Source organism: Marmota monax, unplaced genomic scaffold, assembly GCF_021218885.2.
Source record: "Marmota monax isolate L192 unplaced genomic scaffold, Marmota_monax_Labrador192_F-V1.1 WCK01_AAM20220418_F8-fsc00004, whole genome shotgun sequence".
NCBI classification, from domain to species: domain Eukaryota; kingdom Metazoa; phylum Chordata; class Mammalia; order Rodentia; family Sciuridae; genus Marmota; species Marmota monax.
The window spans coordinates 16,362,962-16,384,622 of NW_026692881.1; the positions used below are offsets into that span (position 1 = coordinate 16,362,962).

The following is a 21,661-nucleotide window of genomic DNA, read 5'->3' on the forward strand; positions in this document are numbered from 1 at the left end:
CTAACAAGTAAGGGAAAATCACATGCCCTGCTTTTGGTAGCTAATAAGGTATGAGTTAAGGCTCAGGAATGCATTTGCCCTTTGTCTCTATAGTGGTTCCTGACTGTCTCAAATAAAGTAAGTAAATCACCGGTTTACTGAGTTGCTTCCTACCTTCTTCCCCTGCTGCAGTAGGAAGGTGTGCTAAGGTTTTGACTCTGCTGATGGGCACAGTGGTTCTGCATTAACTTTGGCTAGAATTTTGATAATGAGAATGTAATATTTATTAAATAAGCAGGAAACAGAATATTAGACCTGGTTCATGGATTGGCTGGAGTTTAAAACATTATAAAACATGTTTATTGCACTAAGGGATTAGGGAAGATGACTTTAAGAAGAGCTGTTGTTTAAAAGTCTTTCTGTTTATTGTGGCAACAGTTAAATAGCAGTCCAATTTAGCAATTGCTTAAATGTTTGAAGAGTCAAGCATCTGGAGAATGGGAAGCAATAATGCAGCCCCTTCTGTAATCTTTCATTCAACAAGCACTGTGAGCCAGCCATATTCTAGGCTATGTGGGAGACATGAAGTTGTATAAGAGGGCAGCACTTCCCATTAATGAGTTTAAAATTTAATAGAAGAGGTTGACTATACACATATCTGCAATGTGACATAATACAATAGGAGACAGGCCATAAGAAAAGTGCAAAGTGTGTTCCTGAAATGACTGGGACATTAGGTGGGGGGCTGGCCTTTGAGCTGAGCAGGAACAGGACAGATGAGAGGGTAGGATCTTCCAGGCAGAGGAAACTGCAGGGGTGAGAGCAGAGTCCAACTTCCTCCTCTGTAAAGTCTTCTCTGACTCTCTCCCCTCTTGTCCTCCCTCCTGTCCCCATCAGACAATCTATGGTTTGAACATACTATCATTTTGACAGTGACATTGTAACTAGTGTTTGCAAGTCTGTTGCTCCAGAAAACTATAGACTATTTTAGGGCAGGGGTATGTCTTCTCATCTTTGTTTTCCTAAAATTTAGCATATTTTCTGACAGGGGTGTTGCGCAATAAATTCTGAGGGAGAAGGGAAATCAAGTACTGACATCAGGGACCAGTGAGAATGACAATTTAGCAAAAATAAGAGGTTCATGCAATGAAGAGTGGGAATTGAAGCTCCTACAGAAGGTTGGCAAGTGTGTATGATGGTATCAAGCATTGGTGAGGAAGTGGAGCTGTGGATGCTCCTGTATGCTGCTGGTGAGACTGCAAGTTGGTGGGACTGTTTGAAGAAAAATTTATCAACATCTCATGGAGTCATAGATGTTTGTGTCCTGTGCTCCAGAAATTCCAATTCTGTAATTGGAATTGGAATTGGATATATATTCGAGGAGATGTAAAATATTCATAGCAAAACATTGGAAATAGCTGGGCACTGTGGCATATGCCTGTAATCCCAGTGGCTTGGGAGGCTGAGGCAGGAGGATCACAAGTTCAAAGCCAGCCTCAGCAACTTAGTGAGGCCCTAAGCAACTCAAAATTGAATGGGCTGAGGATGTGGCTCAGTGGCTAAGCACTCCTGGCTCAATCCCTGCTACAAAAAAAAAAAAAGTTTGTAATACATTCAATGCCCATCAATAGGATAATTGAATTAGTAGGAATAGACACATGAATCAGAGTGTGGAAATATTGTAAACATAATATTAAGTGGAAGAAAAAACCTAAGGCTATAGGTTTCCTGCTATATTTTCTTAAACTTGGTGGAGAATATATGGCTGTTCTGTTGTGTTGTTTATAACACACTCTCAGTATCCTAGATATTGCACAAAGTGTTCTGTTGTTGTTGTTGTTGTTTTAGTTGTTGATAGACCTTTATTTTATTTATTTATATGTGGTGCTGAGAACTGAACTCAGTGTCTCATATATGCCAGGCAAGTGTGCAACCACTGAACCATAGCCCCAGCCCACACAAATTGTTCTTTAAAAGTTAGTTAGGCCAATGATATGGTAGGATTAGAATACAATATTAAGGAGATGATGGTCTGGGGTTGTGGCTCAGCGGTAGAGTGCTCACCTAGCATATGCGAGGCCCTGGGTTCGATCCTCAGCACCACAAAAAATAAATAAATAAATAAATAAATAAATAAAATAAAGATAATATTGTGTCCAACTAAAAAATAAATATTAAAAAATTAAGGAGATGAGGTTCTCTTTGGTAGTTAACTAACAAGCTTCTTCAGATGCTCAGTCAGGTAAGGGATTTCCTGATAAGCGAGTTTCAAGTCAGCTTAGAAGAGAGCTGTGTAAAACATTGGGCAAATGCCAACGACACAGGAGGCAGAGGCAGGAGGAGACCCTGTCTCAAAATAACAAATGAAAAGGGCTGAAGCTCCAAGGCAGAGCACCCTGGGTTCAATCCCTAGCACCAAACCAAACCAAACTAACCAATTGACAAACAAACAAATGCCTACCACAAAGACACCTTATCACTAGAGGTGGACAAGAAACATCCCTCCCTGCTGAGGTGTTCACTAGCTTAGGTTCAGATGGAACTAGAGAGTGACTGGAAGCAGCTTAACTGTCCTAAAGACCAAAAGAAAGCTTTAGGGCCAGTAGCAAATGTGTAAGTTGCAAAGAGCCATGGGGAGGCAGAGCCAATAAGCACGGTTTCTCCCCCAAGCCCACCACTTCCAAGCCTTTGTCAGAAAACCAGTGTCCTGTTTATAGAAAGAAGATGAAGATGAAGGACAGAGTATTTGAATAAGAGAGAAGAGAAAAGACAGGGATTTCCAAATGACGGGTCATAAATTCAAAAGAGAGAAGAGGAACAGAATATCAAGTGCATAAAGAAAAGAGCAGGTTCTGGACCACAGGAGAGAAGGAGAGGACATGTGGAAGATAATGTTTCCCCAGGGCTGAGCCAGGGGAGCCTCAGCCTCTCTGGGAGCTTTGGCACAGTGATTCAACCCAAACTCAGGAGGCAGGACTAAGTCTCCAAAAGGAAAGAGGTCTCTCCTCCCCCAGTATGTCGCATGTCCCAAACATGTGTCTCTTGCCAAGATGACCACCAGGTCCAGTATGATCCAGATTCTGCTAAGGTAGCAAAGCTGCTGAATGTGGATGTCCAGGATCTTTTGCACCATGTAGCAGAAGATGAAGACACACATCTTACAGCCAACCATGAAGTCCCACATAGCAAATCTGCAGAACAGGATGGCACCTCCTGTGTCTGAGAACTCCATCACCCATTTGTGGGGGAGGGGAGGTGGCTAGTGGGGGGCAGGGCTGGAACAGTTCCTCCCATTTTGCCTGTTTCTCATGCCCATCCCAGACCTATGTTTAGGGAAGGATCTCAAGCATAGTAGACAGGGAGCAGTAACCAGGGATGGAAGGATACAACAGGGGAAAAGTCCACATCAGCAGGCAAAAAAGATCAAAGTTGGCATTGTAGACAAAGAAGACCACCTGAGCACCCCAGTCCAGCCACAGCATCAGCTGAAAGTCCCAGAGTGCCTTTGCATTAGCCTGTCTAGACACTGGAAAGTCCAGGTAGTCACTGCCTCCACTATAACTTGTGAGTCTGCCCTAGTGAGAAGCCCCCCAATTCATCCTGTGAATGGTATGTCTGCCTGCCACAGAAAAAGCCATCTGAGTAAAGAGAGTCTGAGCCAGCCCAAAAAGCTCATCTCCAAGATGATGGTAATACTTTATAGTCCCCATACATCACATATTTATATATGCTCATTACACGTGTATAAGTATGTATATATTACATGTGATAATATAAATGTACATGTCACATATATATGTATATTTCACATATATTATTTCTTGATGCTATATTATTTCTTGTTTAGGAAGGGAGGGAAAATATTGTCCACATTTTGCAGAAGAGGAAACTGAAACTCAGAGATTTCCAAGTTATATAGTGATGGTACTGAAACTCAAATGTAAATTTCCTCATTTTTCTCTCTGTCACTCAAGGCTATGGATGCCAAAGTCAAACTCCACTTTTGGCTCTAGCCAGAAGAAGCACCTTACCCATAAATCTAGAAAGGATTCTTTCTATTCTTGTAGACTTACAATTGGCAGTTTGACCCCATGATTCTCTGTAATAGCCCCCAAATTTCAACTTTGGCCCTTATCTTCTGTCCCTTCTTTCCTGTTCTGTCCACCCCTTTCCCTTTCTTCTCTTATCTCATGCATCCTTGACCCCTTGCTTTCCCCCATCAGTTCCAAGGGCAAATTCTCTAGCCATGGCTCATGTGGCAGTGTCAATTTCACCCATTCTCCACACTCCCAAGAGATTTCTGAAATGAAATGTTTACCTTATGTGGACTGTCTGCCATGAGGGATTTTTGAAACTGTGACCTGTATGTGAGAATAAGGTCAGGGTCTATGACCTATCTCTCAACCTGCTTCTGTTGCTGAAGGACACAAACACCAAAGTCCCTAAAGAGTGACAACTGGATTCAAGGAAATGCTTGCCAAGTTCCTTGACATACACACCCCTAAGGCTCATTAGGCTCAGTGGAAGTGTATCCTACACCTTCCAATGGTGTCATGCTCAGAGGGGCAGCTCTGTGGCCTAGGTGGTGGCTCACTCATGCTGTGGCATTAAGGAACTCAAAGAGTAGTTGCTCTTTTTGTCCAGAGCATAGATATCCATCATAGTGGCTCAAAATATCCTCATGCATAACACAAGAATCATTGCAGACCACAGCTGCTGTAACCTTGGAACCCCCAGCAGTAGTTCTCATATAGATGAAGGAGTTTGAGCCGTGGCCCAGGCTCTGGCTGTTGTACCACTTGGTCAAAATAGATTGTCTGGGAGTAGGCCCTGGGAAAACTGGACCATGAGCTGGATTGGACTGACCCAGCTTCCTCCTGACCCCTACCCTGAGAATGATCTTCATCCTCACTCCCTGGCCACTAGCTTGTCTCTGGTCTCTTTTATTGGATCCCTCACAACTCACCCATAGACCTTGGCCAAATCCTCAGTTGACTCTATAAAATGCATTCTGAGGTTCAGCCTACCCTTTTACTCCCAATTTTAACTCCTGGTTTGGTTCTCAGGTCAACATCCTGACCTCTTCCCACCTCCACTTAAACTCCAGCTTAACCTATGAATTCAACTTGACCCTTTGACTCAGCCTGACCTTATCTCTGGGCATTTGTCCTGACCCTTTGGAGGACGTCCCTGCTCTCTGGCTTGTGGTATTGGGCCACTGAATAGGAGAGGAGAGAGGGTAAAGGAGATCCCATACTCACATCCCAGAAGTCTGCCATGTTGCTGACATAGAAGGAGACTCCAGTATTTGATGGGGAATGTAGGAAGAGCTCAGGCATCACTTTGGTGTAGTAATAGGCACTGGAGCTTGTCATCCCGTAAGTCACTAGAAAGCAACCCCAGTGGCTGTGTCCTCACAGTTTCCATTTCTATGCCCCAGAGGAAACAGGAAAGCCCACTGCCCTGAACCAGAGATACTACCTAGATAGGGAGCCCATGAGACTCCCTAGAGTATACATTGATGACTTTTGCCTGATTATAACTAATATGGCTAAAGAATGATGAATTTTTATTCCATTATCATTACTGCAGTTAGTAGATGGCATTCTTTTTTAAGAATATTCCCTTTTTCCTCCTCCTCCTCCTCCTCCTCCTCCTCCTCCTCCTCCTCCTCCTCTTCTTCTTCTTCTTCTCCTCACCTTCCTTTATTAATTTATGTATATCAATTTGAACTCAGTCATTCCTGGATTTTTCCCCTATGGGTTAATATTTGTTTTATTATTTATTTTGTTACTCAAAATTTTTGGCCAGGTCATAAAAGACAAAGCATGACTAAAGAAATTTTCCATATTAAAAGAGACTTTTAAAGCATTCAATAAACATACAATAATGTTTTAAAACATGCAATAATGGGTTGGAATGGTAGTAAGATCTGTTCATTAGACGATAGCTCTGTTGAGAAAAACATGTCCTGGCATGAACTTGGCATAGCCAAATGAGTATGAGGTTTGGAGTAAGACAGATTTGGACAAATCCCAGCTCTGTCACTTAATATATAAATTTGGGCTCTAAGTCACAACTTTTTCAGTTATAAGATGGGAAATATAATACCTTTCTTATAATGTTGTGAAGATTAAACATGACATCTTCAGAATGCATAGAAAACAGTGGGTGCCTAATAAGTAGTTATAGTCATCTTGTATGCTCCTCAGAGACAAAGGCTATGTTTTATGCATTTTAAAATATTTAATTGGTTCTCAGAAACCTTTTATTGAGCTGAGAGCAGGGGAAAATAAAAATAACTATCATACAGGGTGGAATGAAATAAGTGAATCATTTACAAATTGAGTAATATGTTATGATTCCCTATTTGCTCCTAATAGCAATGTCATCAGAATAGTCCAGGACAACTTCTATTTAATAGATGCTGGAAAGAGGCTGGAACATTCCTTAGGCCAAAGGGGAGAACAATAAATTCATACAAGTCTTGGGTAAGAGAAATGGAGCCAGTGTTTGGCTGGCCTAACGAGCACACACAGTTAGCCAATAACACTTACACAGGGTGAGATAGAAATGGTGCTGGCAAAACTCAATCTCTCCATAAGTCACCCATCCAGAGAATTAGGTGGGCATCAAGTTGAGAAGCTGCTGCAATCTGAACCCAAAGCAGGGCAGGGGGAGCCCAGACTTGCTAGGTGGAGTAATGAATCCAGCTCCTGTGACTTTCTCTGCTTCCTTATCCCACTGATGAGCACTTGAGCATGTCACAGAATCACCTGGAAGGCTTGTTAAACCACACATTGCTGTAGGTTTGGGTGGAGCTCAACATCTGCTTTTCTAATAAGTTCCCTGATAATATTGGTGTTACCTGTTCAGTGACCGTACTTTGAGAACCATTTCCCCAATCCGTGCAATCAATCCCACTGTTTGCATAGAGACATCAAGAAACAGTGGGCTTCCTGGTGTCCATTTCAGTGACTCTCAAGATTGGGAGTGGGAAAGAGGGAAACACACCTCTCCTGGGGGCTCTCAGAACCTCCCTGGATTGGGAGAGTTCAGGGAGCCATCTGTGAAATGTGCATGAACCAAATCAATGTGGAAGCCATTGGGCAGGAAGGCCTGGTATTGCGAACTCCCAGCAGCAACCCTGCTGGTTTGAGACTGCCCAGTACATATGGCTTCCTACCTAGCTCCATCAACAACTCAGCATAGGACCTGAGATGGGGTGACCCTCTGGAACCACACAGCCTCTCGGAGATGGGTGTGGCTTGCCAAGATGCCAATTAACCTGTAAAACGCAAGACCCCTGCCACACCAAGAAGCAAGACTCCTCCCATTGAAACCTTATCCCTACCTTTGATGCGCTCTACCTTAAATAAAGAACCAGAGACATTTTTTAGTTGTTCAGTCCCAGCTAATACCAGAAGTGGAAAACCTATATGGCACTCCTCTTTATCTAATGTCTGAAATAATTAATTTTTACTAATTATTTCAGACTTTCTTTTTTTTTTTTTAAGCATCTCACACCTTCTGAGCCAGAAACTACCTTGGTGGGGTGCTGGCCACCCCACAATAAGAGAGCTTCCACAAACTACACAGTCCTCTTAGAACACATCCTCCCTGCCCCAGAGGAAAAGCACTGAATCCACTGTCCACCTAAACCAATGGCAGTCACTGAAGGCATTATACCTTTCCGAACACTGTGGTAGAAGAAATATGAAAACCACTTGTTGGTCTTTCCTGATGTCTCCACACCCATGATTAGTTTCTATTCCGGTAATAAGGATCCTAGTTTGACTTTACTGAGAAGAACCAGCTTGCCTAACTGAATGTGACAGGGGCTCAACTACCCATATCACCATCATCCTTCTCCATATCAGGGAAATAAATGACCAGAGGAGGCATATATTGCTATGTGCCTGAGGGCTTTTCATTTAATCTGGCAACAACTGTATTTGGCATGAGCTATTATTATTCCTGTTTTATAGTCTCAGAGAGTTTAAGTCACTTGCCCAAGGAAACAACTAATGGAGCCAGGATTGAATTCCAACTCTCCCTGCCTCCACAATGTACCAATTCTGTACTTCTCCAAGGACAGAACTATAGCCAAGGGACAGAAGTTACAGGGACAAAACTCAGGCTGCTTAAGATTCAGCCCTTCTCAGTCACTAGTGCTTTCAGCCATAAAATGGGCCACTTAATAAACAACCAATGTCCTGCTGGGAGTGTTGACAAGGAACATCTTCCGAGGGTTACAAAACCTGGGTGCCTGCACTGGTCAGGGCCTGGCCCTCCTGGTTTTTCCCTTAAGGTTCAGTGAAGAAATGGAATTGCTCTGTTCATTTAAAAAGGTGACACTGGTTCAGGGAATGAGTCAGAATTTGATTCATTGTATCGTATGAAAAAATTCTTCTACACATGCTATATCATGTGTCTCAGTCTTGGTCTGGGATCAAATTCACAGTTGCCCAATCATAATAAAAACAAACATAAATGACACTTATTAGTCACCAGGCTTGTATGTATTTCTTCCACAATCCTAACAAGTCTATAAAGTAGGAATAATCATTTCCTTTTAATGCAGATAACTGAGATCCAGAACATTATTAACTTTTCTAAAGATAAGTAGAACATACATTCAAACTCAAATCTGCCTTACTCCATAGACCATGGATTTACCCACCATTCTTCACTACACTAAAATATCACTTACTATCCTAAATCCTTCCAATTTTGGACTGTGATCTTCCTTCCATATGTAGATTCAAAGAGTTAGGATTGTACAAGTTTACATGGGTCCTGTTAGCTAAACTCTATTTGAAGGATTTATTGTCCCAGTCTGAGTGAAAAAGTTAATTGTGAAAGCAGTTGGTAAACTCAAAACTCTTCATGGTAAAAGGAGCTTCAACTGTCTTCATTCTGATGTCTAATGGATCACAGTATGCAAATCTGTATCAAGAACTGCACTCTGACATAGATGAGTCCCCCAAGAAGGAAAAATCACAAGTATTTCACCTGGATCATTTATAATATCAAAAGTTGCAAGCCACCTAAATGTCCTACAGAAGGGCATGGTTAAGTAAATTGTGATCTCATTGAGCCACTTAATGGAGTATTATACACCTATTAGAATGATAACAAAAACAATGCAAAATTGTATCAATGCTATCATTACAATTAAATCTTTTTTTAAAATGTTGAGCTTGAGTGCTGGGGTATAGTTCACTGATAGAGCACTTGCCTAGTGTGCACAAGACTTTAGATTTGATACTCAGCACATAAGTGGATTTTATTTCTTGTCATTCCCATTGAGTTCAATTAAAGCTGTAATAATAATAGAGTATAAAATAATAACATTACTTAATATGGTCTTTCCAGTTGTATGTTTCCAAGTTACAGGAGGCTTTAATGTCCATATCTTCAATATTGCACTCTGAACTTTGTTATTGCTTCCCTACTATCATGACATTATTTGAAATATCACACCTCTCCTGGATTATCTCACTCTTGTTGCCAGAAGCTACATCCAACCCTGACTCTAGGACTTGGTCAGGAAACTCAGGCCAAAGCAAATCCTCAAAAGCCCCTCCCTTGGCACCATTATAGGTTCAGGGTTAAGTATGCAACATATTTCAGCCCCAGCAGTCATAGAGAGTGAGTTCCGGAACTTTCTGGAATCTTCTCATACTAGATGTGCATGAGAAAGCTCCAGAAGAGTCAGTCTTAGAATGAAAGTCACTATTCAGCTGGTGGAAATGAATAGCAGAAGCAGACAGACAATCCATTGAGCTACTGAACTCATCAGCCCTGGACCCTGCTCTTCTTTGGACTTTTGTTACCTAGCTGGTAAATCCCCTAATGGCTTAAGCCAGTTTTCATTGGGTTTTATTTCATTGTAACATAGTTCTTGTCTAATTGGAAACCTTGACATTTAAAAAAAAAAAAACTATTGCATTATTTCTGAGAAAAATAGAGCTAAAAAAAAAATCAGTGAACAGATGATTTTCACATAAATCTGTGCCAGTATCTACATTTTTTTGGGGGGGTGCTGGGTATCGAACTCAGGGCCTTGTGCTTGCCAGTGTCTACATTTATTAAAATATGTTCTTGTTCTCTATTAAAGAGGGCCTGCTAGGCTGGGGATATAACTCAGTTGGTAGAAAGCTTGCCTCACGGCCGATCCCCTCCTCCTTTGCCCAGCCGTCCTGACTTTCTTCCCTCCTTCCCTCAGAGGATGTCTGCCTTCCAGATCAACCTCAACCCGCTCAAGGACCTGATCGGCTTCATCAAGGTCCTGCAGTGGATTGCTTCCATCTTTGCCTTTGCCACCTGTGGAGGTTTTAAGGGCAAAACAGAAATTCTAGTGAATTGTCCTCTTTTAAAAGTTAATGAAAATCATACTGTTGAAGCTACTTTCGGTTATCTATTCAGGTTGAATCAAGCATCATTTCGTTCACATCCTGTTGTAAATGTGTGCAATGGAAATTGGTCAAGTCATTTCCTCATAGGAAATTACTCCTCTTCTGCACAATTCTATGTTACATTTGCAATCTTTGTATTCTTGTACTGCATTGCTGCCCTTCTGCTTTATGTTGGTTACACGAATCTATACCGGGATAGTCATAAACTTCCCATGATTGACTTTGTTGTTACTCTGGTTGTCACTTTTTTGTGGTTGGTGAGCACATCGGCCTGGGCTAAAGCTCTTACAGATATTAAAATAGCTACTGGTCATAATATTCTTCAGGAACTTTCATCTGTAAACAGTCAGAAGTGATGTGTTATTTTCATTCTGTGACTAGTATGGGATCCCTAAATGTATCTGTGCTCTTTGGCTTTCTGAATATGATACTTTGGGGAGGAAATGCTTGGTTTGTGTACAAAGAGATAAGCTTACATAGTCCATCAAATACTTCTGCTTCCCATAGCCAAGGAGGTGTGCCACCTCCTTGAAGGGAGAGAGAGATACACTGTATGAAATATGTGTCTGTACTATGACTTGTTGCCAACATCTTCAGAAGCTAATAAAATAAAAATAATAATACTTTTTTTAAAAAGTATTTTATTAAAATAAAATACTTTCTAATAAAAGTAATGGCTTTTTCAATAAATTGGTGGGTTTAAAATTTTGCTGCTTTTTTTTTTACATAAAACTTGTGCCTTTCCTAAGAATTTAAGATGTAAATGTATACTGACATGAAAATTTGAAAATTCAGGGGCCTATTATGAGATGATACAAATTTGTAAATGAACAGTAATTTCTTCATTGTTTGCCTTCCAACATGTTTCCACCTTAAGCCTTAATAGTTCATTCAGAAAATGGTTATATTATCATATCATAATAGGAAAAAATCTTTATTTGGAATAAACACTACTGTAAGTTTGTATAGATAATATACCTAAGGCCTATGTTTAAGAAAACCTTGATTATATAAATCATATTTAGAAAAAAACATATTTAGTTCAAACTTTATATCTGAACATTCTTCATATTCTAAAACAATTTGTACTTGCAACGATTAGGTATGTTTTATTTTTCTTTTCCTAAATGACCTGCTGTAGTTTATAGATGTACCAAAATTGTGTTAGGAGCAGAGATTTGGAAATTTCTAACAGATGTGTGGTTAAGTACTTCTGTTGCATGATGTATAAGCTTCCATTTTGCTGGTGGTTTAATAGGCTTGGCATATAAGTAGAACTCGGTTCAGCTAGGTGGTGTTATATGTATAGGCATTACTCAATGATATTTGTTTGCTGTGTTTTGTTGCTCATGCCATCAAAGTGCAGGTTGAGACCTAGTCTCCTTGCAAGTAGAATAAATGATCTACCCTTTATTGCAGACCCTATGCAGAGGGTTAAAAAAAAATTAAGATTGTCTTATACTTTGGAAACATTTAACATTTAGAGTCAATGAAGTTGCCACTTTGAGTTTAGTGTTGATGTTGTGAAGATAAATGATTCAAATTTTGCATTTTTTAATATTTGTTCTTTTTTCACAAGTGGATGATTAAGGAATTATGCATCATAAAGGAACCTAAGTAAGCTATATTATGAGTGAACTGTCTTTTCACATATATTTTGGGTATATTCCAAATACAGTACTTATTCATAGTTTACTTCCTAATCTTTTTGTTGTACAGGGATCCAGACTTCCTATTCTTAAACATGATTCTTTATATGTGAAGCATATCTTGCTATTTCCTATTTTTGTTGCTTTTATTCATGGCAAAAATTGTCAATATGAGAATGTATGTGTTTTTATGCAACAAACTTAATAAAGAAGTTTAAAGAGTGAAAAAAAAAAGAAAAGAAAAAGAAAGCTTGCCTCACGTGCACAAGGCCCTGGGTTCAATCCCCAGCACCATACACACACACAAACACACACACACACACACCAAAAAAAAAAAAAAAGGCCTTGCTGACCAAGTTAACTGATTATGTTATTCTAGGAACATTCCTGCACTGATTCCTCAAGGCCCTGCAAACTTTATTTCTAAGTCAGGTTTCTGGAATTTATCAAGGTCTCTCTCTCTCTCTCTCTCTCTCTCTCTCTCTCACACACACACACACACACACACACACGTACATATATGTATGTTGATACCTACACACATACACATATATTTCTTATCCTTATAAAAATAGTACTTAATATGGACTTAAAAGGAAGTAAGTACAAGAAGTACTCCAAGGAGAACCTTGGGGCGTATCACACTGACCAAGTGTGTGCTTAGCATGTACAAGGTCTGAAGTTCTATTACTAGCACCAATAAAATAAAATAAAATGAAGAGTAAGTTTAATTTTTAACATTGCTTTTATTCTCATGATATTCCATGTCCTTTATATTAAAACCTACAAGATCAATTATCATTCCCATAGCTCCACTTTAACTGGTAAGCTTTTTACTTACTCACCAATGAGAAGCAGGCAACCTACTTGTGTTTTCTGCTTCACTTTAGCTGCCAGGAACCTCATGCCTTTTTTCATTTGCAGTACTTTTTATCTTAAGATTTCTTGTACAAGTTATCTTTCATCACTATCTTTTCCCCTTTCTTTTGCTAAGTCTTTTTATTATACTTCTAATGGGCTATATTTTATTATAGCTGTGCTTTTTAATGTATGCTGGCTCAGATCCCCTTTAGATATAGGTGGGGCATAAATTTGTTGTTATTAAAGAAGCATGACAGGTATAAATATTATTAATCATCATCATCATGAGCTTGGGTACTAACCTGATTTTATCCATTCCTGTGCTGTGGTACAGGCTGAATATTCTTGTCCTCTCTTTTGAACTCCTGGCAGAACTTCCAGCTCAGAGCAATAACAAGCAGTCAGCACAGTGCCCTGAGCTTCTCCTTCCCCAGGTGATTGTCTTGCAGGCCTTCATGTGCTCTGCCCACCTTCCCTGCCCCCAGTTACTGTTTAATGCACAGTGTCCTTTTCCAGCAGCCTTCTCCTAGGCCAAAAAGGGGATTCTTTCCCTCAACTACCCATCAAATAACCTCTGAGAGCTGGCATGCTTCTGCCAGAAGTGTCTCATTCCTTTATGCACTTGCACTACTCCAGTGTTGATAATTGTATGACCTCAGTTTTTGACACTCAAAAACCAACTGCTCCATTTCAAGCTAGATGACTCCAAGAAGAAATATTGAGGATGCTTCCTTCACAATCCTGAATCTCTTCCATCCACAGCCATTGTACAAATACTCACTCATCGGTCAGTTCACCAAATATTGAAGAGTTGATGTTCCTTGGCCTTTACCAATTCTATAAATTGACCATACAGTGGCTCCTCTGAGAGCCACCGTCGTCGTCGTCGTCGTCGTCGTCGTCGTCGTCCTCCTCCTCCTCCTCCTCCTCCTCCTCCTCCTCCTCCTCCTCCTCCTCTTCCTCCTCCTCCTCCTCTCCTCCTCCTCCTCCTCCTCCTCCTCCTCCTCCTTCTTCTTCTTCTTCTTCTTCTTCCTTTGATATAGGGTCTCACTAAATTGCTTAGAGCTTCACTAAGTTGCTGAGGCTGGCCTTAAACATGTGATCTTCTTGTCTGAGCCTCCTGGGATTACAGTTGTCCACCACCACACCTGTTTGAAAGCCCCTATCAGTACTTGGCTTGTTGAAACATCTCTATTTCTTGACATATTCTACCTAGCTTGGCTTTAGGCATCTAATTTAGGCTCTTTATGCTTTCTTATGAAATATAATGCAATGTCATGCCTCCCCAATGCCCTCTGACAATAGTTTCACAGCAGCTTAGCTAACACTATAATGTCCTCTCCTGATAGAACAAAATCAGCTTTTATCAATTTTTTAATAATTTTGTCTTAGGAAGATTATTTGAGGTAATGCCTTGATTTCTCCGGATTCTCTTAACTCTCTCTTTCCCAAATGCCAAACTGTGGACAAGATTTCTCTCACTTTATCTGCAACAGACTTCTAGTTATTCCCTAATACAATTTCTTCCCTTCTTCACAATAATATCATTTTATCTGGGAGTACATTTCTGTCCAGCTAAATGCCACATTACCCAGCCTCCCTTGCAGCTAGGTATGATGACCATTTCTTAAAGTTCTGGCCACTAGGAGGGGAGTGAAATGAAGTTTTCGGCTCAAAATTTCTGTCTCATGTTCTTAAAAGGAAGGGACACATCTTCCTTTCTATTTTCCTGCTTCCTGCTTCTGGGATATGGACATCAGGGCAGTATCTGGAGCATGACATAGCAGCACCAGTATTTGAGGATGGAAAAGCACTAGGTGGAAGGAGCCTGACCCCCATGAATGTGGGGTGCCATATTAGTTCAAGGCTTCTGGTGCCCCAGACTGTCATGCAAGAGGGAAATAGACTTCTATTTATTTAAGCCACAGTTGTTTTGGTTCTGTTGTTACAACTAAATCAATATTCCAACTGGAGATTTCACATGATGTATCCATGTCAGAGGAACTTTCTAAGAAAATCAGAATAAGCAGAGAGAGGAAAAAAGTGGAACTGAAGTCCATAAACTGAAAACATAAAATTTCCATCTTGAGAAAAGTCAAATCTAATCACAAATGTTATGGTCAAAATAATTTATTGGGTATAAAAAGCCCTATTCCTTTTCTTGGTAGGAATCCCCTAATAAAAAAGATTCTTTCATTGTTACTGTTTTTCTTCTAATTCTTCTTCTTGGGCATTTCCTCCTTTTAATCTCTTCTTTATTACTATCCCATGCACATCTTCTGGTTAATGCTATTGGGTTGCAAATGACTCCTGTGACTTTGTATGGGCAATAGAGAGAGAAAAGTTGGAACCTGGAAAATGAGGAAATGGTTACTTCCTCACAGTACACATTGGAGGATTATAAAAACCAGTGTATTTCACAACAGTGTGTCTAACACAGACTATAGTTGAGAGAGTGAGGACATTCACACCTCCCTCAGCAACAAAGTCAATGAGTATTATCAAGCCTTTAGGGCTGAAATTCAGAAGATTCAAGTTCAAGAGAATCTATGACTATACATGGCTGGTTTCTTCTTAGGAATTCAGAATGAGGATCAAAGAGTTTTATGAGTTTCTGCTGAGGGGAATCCCATTAGGTTGATGGCGATCACTCTGGAAAGTGAAAAATGAACTCAGAAATTGGTTAATGATCTCTTGAAGGTTCTAGTGGACCTGAGATATTAGCATAGCATGAATAGTAGATCTGTACATACGCATGCATTTTGAGTTGATGTACCTGAATCATTCAAGGGATGGAATACTGATACCTAGAAAATTAAAGCTAGGACCACAGAGCAAGGCAGGAGGATACACTTGTGATTAGCTGCCAAAACACTGTGTTCTATTCAATTCTAAATGCAAGTAGAAAGAGAATGCACAGCAATTGACTTACAGAGGTAGTGTAGCCTTAGCAGGGGGCTTCTCCATTCTTACATGGTTCCAGAACTACCTGAAGAGATTATTAAGATAGCATGTCAAACCAGGAGGTCAAAGGCCCTAAGGAAGTTCTTCATAGATACTCTGGAAGAATACTACCCTCCAAATAGCATGACTTCAGTCAAAGTCATGCAAGATACTTGAGATGTTTCTAGCTATGGTCTCTAGGAAGGAGGGCTCACTGTGTCTAGAGAGCTAAGGATTCTGACTGGAGCATAACATGAGAGACCTGAATGTGGGAATATCTTAGATTGCATAATCAGTGCTATTTGTCCACATCACTATAAAAGGTCACAAAGGAAGACTTGTGCTTGTTCTTACCATATTTCTTGAACTGTTTTTCCCAGGATCTCCCAGAGACTGACCATCTTGGAAAAGCTAAATCAACAGAGACTCACATTAAGCTGAGACCCAAAAACTTCACTATGCTGCTACATCTAGCTGAGCCCAAAACATGCTTAGTACTAGAAATGAAGGACTCATCAGAAGAGGAGTTGAGGTTAGAGGCTGCCAAGGACAGAGTCCTAGAAGATGCAGACCCCTGAAGATATGGGAAATCAGGCAAGAAAATTAGTGACCACTTATATAGGGGATACCCTGTTTCAGAGCCACCATTTTATGCAGTATCTTAACAAATGATACAGGAGAAGTGACTAATTTAGTAGGGTGGGGTGATAGGTGAATTCACCATACAGAAGCCCTAGACTTTACCTGTACCTGTGCAGTCCAAGCAACACAGGTCAATAATGTTGCATGACAAACACAGGACATTAAATACCATAACCAGCCCGTCAATCAATGCCATGAACTAATACTTTCTGGAGTTACTGGGTCTGTTCAGACCTTACCACTAATTAATTGGTAAAATGCTGCAAAATAAAATCAGTCCACTAATACCCTGTTAAGACAACTTTGTTCACCTCAAAGAAATGCATCATCTTTTTTTTCCCTATAGGTCTTGCTCACTCAATGCTCACAAAGAGGCTCTTGAATGGATTCACAAGAATAGAAAACTATCTAAGTAATAGGGCATTAGTTGATTTTAAAACAATTTAAGCAGAAATGATATCATTTCTATTTTGAAGGACATGAACTTCCTAAAACACCTTGCCAAACTTTCCTTGGGGTTCAATGACCAAAATTAGAAAATGTGTTTTCCTGGAGTTCCCAGCAGGGAGAGTATTTGAAAAATACTAGGGTTATGTCAAAAACAGGAGGACAGGGTAAAGGCTGTGAGGCAGGGGCCAAGGAGAAAAGAAGAGGACACCAAAGCTGCAGGCAGAGGTGGGTCAGGAGAAAGCAAAATGGGCCAGTGCCTGGGGAGAGAGAAGAGGGAAGGAAGGGGGCTCTGGGAGAGCCAGCCCAGGACCCAGAAGTGTCCAGCAGAAGCAGGCTCCTGATCCTGGCTTCTCTGCAAGCCGGGCAGCTCCCTGTGGTTATTCAGAGGTGTGATTTATTCTCCACAAAGTGCACCAAGAGATCCTCTTGCACTGCCTCTGTTGCCATCAGCCATCAGGGCCTCCACACTGCTCTTGTCACCATCAGCAGACACTCAGGCTCACACAGGGTGTCCTGTTGACCTCACACACCTTCTGCTGCAAACAATCCTAGCTTCTCTGTCTAAAGCTCATGTAGACCTGGGTGTGTCTTGAAAGTGGCCAAGATGATACAGTGACTTTCCATAGTGACTGCAGGGAGGGCATTTGACTTTTTAAAACAGGGACTATATTTTAGGTAAAAATTTAATAATAATGTACCCATTTTATTTTTATTATTTTGTAATAGTAAAATGATAGAGAAATATCAGTAGACATTCACCCTTTACTTGCCCTTTGATACTGACTATGGCAAAGCTCTCAATTATTCATCGCCCGAGGCCTTGGGTGGCTAATGCTTCCTCCTCCAACCCTGGCTCCTCCAAGCTGATCGCCAACATTGTTCAAACAGCAAGGAAGCAAGCAAGTGGCAATAACCCTGGGCCTCCCTGACAATGACTCTGGGCCTCCTCATACTTCATGGACACCTGTCTGTGGCACTGCAAGAGTTCCTTGATCTCCCTGGCCACTTGTCCCTACGTCTCCCCAGAGTCCTGGAGCCCCCTTCCACTGTCGAACTCGTCACTGTTGTTTAAATGATGGTCTCCTTGGATCCATGAAGGCAGTGGTTGTGTCTCATGCATTTCAAAGCCCTTAGCACTTGACCTAGGGCCTGGCACTTAGTGAGACTTCATGAATGTTTGAATGAATGAATGTGTGAATATCTGGAATCTCTTCCTGGTCTCACCTATTCTTTTCCTCCATGCTAAGAAATTATCTCATTTGACTAGCTCAGACTCAGTCTCTACACAATTGGTTCTGAAAAGTTTTATTCTCCGGATTCCTTTGTAACCCTTAAAAGTTTTGAGGTTCTCTCATACCCAATAACATATTTGTGTAAGACCATATTTATTTTACTTCACCTATACCAACCAAAGCAACATATTGTAATACATTGAATGCAGAAGCAGACAGAAGAATATAGCTATCATCTATGAAGCCAGATATTGAGGAAAAAAAAAACATTTTGGTTTGGGGGTTATATCTATCAATCATTATCTGAATAGAAATTAAAACTATCCAGGCCCAGTGGAGCATGCCTGTAATCTCAACCAACTCATGAGGCTGCAGTAGGAGGATCACAAGTTCCAAGTCAGCCTTAGCAACTTAGCGAAACCCTGTGTCAAAATAGAAAATATAACTGACTAGATATGTGATTCAGTGTGTTGAATCCCTAGTACCAAAAAAGAAAAAGAGAAGGGAGAGGGAGGGAGAGAGAGAGGGAGGGAGGGAGGGAGAGAGGGAGGGAGGGAGGGGGAGAAGGAGAGAGAAAGAGAAGAAGGAGGAGGAGGAGGAGGAGGAAGAGGAGGAGAGAAAGAAAGAAAGAAAGAGAAATGAAAACTGAGGAAATTTAAAAAATATTTATAAATTTTTTTATTCAAAAATGATGATTACAAACCCAATTCATATAAAAACAACATTTCTATAAAAAACAACTATCCAGAAATAAAACAAAACAAAATTACTGAAAAATGAAGCAATGTGTCACATGTTTACAAATCTGCTCAATGTTCAAGATTTGCTCAGGTCATTCATCCAGAAGAGGCAGAGCCGGGTTTCCACAATGTCAGAACTTATTGAATAACAATGAATTCACAAGCTACACCACTTTCATTGGTTGTGACCATGCTGTGTGGTATGTGCTCCCTGCTCTTTCTCTGGCCACTTAAACCAGCAGGGCCAGAGCCTGATCTCATCTATAGCATTCAGAGCACTGAGATGATGTTTAGTCCTTCCCTAAGTGTATCTTGTGATGGAATGACCACTGATATTTATGGAGAGCCTATCTTAGATTTCATGTGATATACCTTCTTTGTTTTCCACCAACCTCACTAAAGCAGTTATTATCCTCTCTTGAGAAGGAAATCAAGGCCTAGGGAGATTTAAGTATCTTGACCTATCTTGCTAAAGACCCCTGGCTAATCACTGGTATCACCATCATTTGAACCAAGTGGCCTTATTCAAGAACCCCTGCTCTCTCCATTCTACCATGTGCCTTCACTAATCATGGTTCTTTGTAACTAGTTATCTTCTGCCATCATTACAGATAGCAGATAGGAGCTCACCCACAGACAATACAAATTCTCCTTTCCTTGTAAATTCTAGAAATGCTCAGTCAAGAAAGTCAAATTCTTCCTGATCTCCAAGCTCACTTCATCCTCTCTTGGTAATGCAATTGTCATGAGCAAATATGCCATTAGCATAGACCAAATATGTTTCTGGGTTTCCACAATGACAGAACTTATTGAATAACAATGAATTCACAAGCTACACCACTTTCCTTGGCTGTAATTCACTGAGCAATCACAAGTTCTTTTATTCCATCATTCCTAACATCTATAACACATATCATAGTCACATATCACACTTCACACAATGATATGTATAGGTTGAAGAAAGATTTAGAAAGGATTAAAGTGGCTGCAGGGTTATAGGATGTCATGCTAAGAGCAAAGGCAGAGAGAAGATAAGAATGCAGAGTCCCTATAGGTGTAGTAGAATTGAAGGCAAGGATCCAAAGAACAGCTATGAATGGCAGTTTCACAGTGTCATCTTGAAGCGTCAGACTGAGATGTCAGCTTGTAATGAGTCATGTATAGTCCTTAATGGCAGGAGAAACCACACTGAGCAGAAGCCTAGGGACAGAGAATTGGAGGCTTGTCTCTGGCTTTACTGGACAAGGCTCATGATGTGTGACCAACTTGCAGGATCAGTATGTCACCACTTTCAGTCTTGGGAGATGGTCCTCCTTTTATGAGTCTTAGGTGAGGGGATTCTGTCTGGAGAGATTGATAAGCTTCTTTATGTGGTGTTTCTAGTATGATTTGGGTTTTCCATGTGTTAAGGCACTACTGATTTAGTTTGATAAGTTGGCACAAATAAGTTATTTATCAATTTGTGCCTTATGGTTGTACTGAACAGAGGCGTTTATTTATTTGTACAAACAAGGTGTAGAGTCATTCTGCATTGGCACTTGGACTCGAAATGGAGTAACTCGAGGCAAATTATTGTTTATATAAATAGAGTAACTCAGGGTTAGGCACAGCCTGAAAACTATTGTTTTATGTATCATGGAGTAACTCAGAGCAGGGAACAGCCTCTTCTCCACAGCAAGGTTCTATCAAACTGTGGACAGTTTGAAACTCATTGAAAGAGGCAGGCATTTCTTCACAGCCAGCAATGAGTAAAGAGCATCCACTGGCACTAACTGGCAGACAAGATAGGCAGACAAGAATTACCAAAAGTCAAGGATCTCCGCTTCCTCCCATCCATAGTGACCAGATTCAGCCTTGTCCTGCCTCAGAGACTCTCATACACAAGGCCAGTCCCAGGTGCATCTTTGAGATAACAATATGTCTCTAAGAACAAACAGTCCTTGTTTCTACACAAAGACCTTCAGTGTTTCCTCCCTCAACAAAAGGCCACAGCCATCCCTCCCTCCAAGAAGACAAAGGGCTGGGAGCCCTTTAGTCAGTATCATGGAGATGGTATGGAGGCAGGCAAGAGAGAAAAGCAGGAAGATCCTTCATTTTCCAGCACTTTCCCTGCTGAGCAATAGCTGGGACAGGGTGGACTCCACCCCTCAGGAACTGTTTTGAATGGCTGAACTATTTGTAATGACAACAATGACATTTTCCTAATCTTCAGAATGGAAATAATAACATCTATCCCTTACAGGATTGCTGTCAGGGTGCAATGAGATCCTAGGTGTGAAAGCTCTTTGTGAGGCTTCAAGGGCTGCACAGCCGATATTGTTATTGTGAGAAGATTGATGGTTCCCCCACATTGCCTGCATAAAAAAAATAGCTCTGTTCAGCCAGATCAGTCTCTGAATAGCCACTAAGTTCCTGGGATAAAGCATAAGGAGGAAGAGATGTAGTCAGTAGCACTGTCTACGCTAGGTTACCAGGGCCTACCCCAGGCCAGATTGCTGCCCAGGAGTGTGCTACTGCGCTGGCTTTTCTTTCAGCTCCCAAGATCCAGATGCTGGAAATGAGAGCCCTGGTGCTTGGTTCCCCACCAAAGGTCTAGTGGTCCAGCTTCTCTAGGATTCCCCCTTCTCTCCCTTGTCCCTCCTTCAAGCTTATCTTATCCAGTTTACACAAAATAAGTCTTCTTCTGCGGTCCATCTTTAGCTTCTTGCATTGAGACTATGATGGTGCCACACTGGAGATGGTGC

At 40.9% G+C, this 21,661-nt stretch overlaps 1 protein-coding gene and 1 pseudogene across 2 annotated transcripts in view; one reads left to right on the forward strand and one right to left on the reverse strand.

Moving 5' to 3' along the window:
• Pkd2l1 (polycystin 2 like 1, transient receptor potential cation channel) overlaps positions 1 to 21,661 on the reverse strand; it is a 122,754-nt gene that overhangs the window by 80,966 nt on the left and 20,127 nt on the right. The gene's annotated exons all lie outside the window — the stretch shown is intronic.
• Positions 10,141 to 10,984, forward strand: LOC124096463 (synaptophysin-like protein 1; annotated as a pseudogene).